At 48.2% G+C, this 1,327-nt stretch overlaps 1 pseudogene; it reads left to right on the top strand.

The window, feature by feature from the left end:
* The first annotated feature begins 353 nt into the window (after positions 1–353).
* LOC100446455 (small ribosomal subunit protein uS2-like) lies at positions 354–1,327 on the top strand (annotated as a pseudogene).

Here is a 1,327-nt window from a genome sequence, read left to right as displayed (position 1 = left end):
TGTGGTGATTCCTCAAGGATCTAGAACCAGAAATATCATTTGACCCAGCAATCCCATTACTGGGTATATACCCAAAGAATTATAAATCATTTTTCTATAAAGACACATGCACACATATGCTTATTGCAGTGCTATTCGCAATAGCAAAGACTTGGAACCAACCCAAATGCCCATCAATGATAGACTGGATGAAGAAAATGTGGCATATATACACCATGGAATCCTATGCAGCCATAAAAAAGAATGAGTTCGTGTCCTTTACAGGGACATGGATGAAGCTGGAAACCCTCATTCTCAACAAACTAACACAGGAACAGAAAACCAAACACCGCTTTCTGCGCTATCTACAGAGTGGTCCATATGGTGTTGTTCTGGATTCCCGTCGTAACTTAAAGGGAAACTTTCACAATGTCCGGAGCCCTTGATGTCCTGCAAATGAAGGAGGAGGATGTCCTTAAGTTCCTTGCAGCAGGAACCCATTTAGGTGGCACAAATCTTGACTTCCAGATGGAATAGTACATCTATAAAAGGAAAAGTGATGGCATCTACATCATAAATCTGAAGCGGACCTGGGAGAAGCTTCTGCTGGCAGCTCGTGCCGTTGTTGCCATTGAAAACCCTGCTGCTGTCAGTGTTATATCTACCAGGAATACTGGCCAGAGGGCCGTGCTGAAGTTTGCTGCTGCCACTGGAGCCACTCCAATTGCTGGCCGCTTCTGTCCTGGAACCCTCACTAACCAGATGCAGGCATCCTTCCGGGACCCATGGCTTCCTGTGGTTACTGACCCCAGGGCTGACCACCAGCCTCTCACGGAGACATCTTATGTTAACCTACCTACCATTGCTCTGTGTAACACAGTTTCTCCTCTGCACTATGTGGACATTGCCATCCCATGCAACAACAAGGGAGCTCACTCAGTGGGTTTGATGTGGTGGATGCTGGCTCAGGAAGTTCTGTGCATGCATGGCACCATTTCCTGTGAACACCCGTGGGAGGTCATGCCTGATCTCTACTTCTGAAGCGATTGAAAAAGAAGAGCAGGCTGCTGCTGAAAAGGCAATGACCAAGGAGGAATTTCAGGGTGAATGGACTGCTCCAGCTCCTGAGTTCACTGCTACTCAGCTTGAGGTTGCAGACTGGTCTGAAGGTGTGCGGGTGCCCTCTGTGCCTATTCAGCAGTTCCCTGTTGAAGACTGGAGCGCTCAGCCTGCCACGGAAGACTGGTCTGCAGCTCCCACTGCTCAGGCCACTGAATGGGTAGGAGCAACCACTGAATGGTCTTAAGCTGTTCTTGCATGGGCTCTTAAGCAACATGGAAAAATGGTT

The sequence above is a fragment of the Pongo abelii genome, chromosome X, assembly GCF_028885655.2.
Source record: "Pongo abelii isolate AG06213 chromosome X, NHGRI_mPonAbe1-v2.0_pri, whole genome shotgun sequence".
NCBI lineage: Eukaryota > Metazoa > Chordata > Mammalia > Primates > Hominidae > Pongo > Pongo abelii.
Note: the sequence above shows the minus strand (reverse complement) of the source record. Positions and strands in the feature narration are given on the sequence as shown.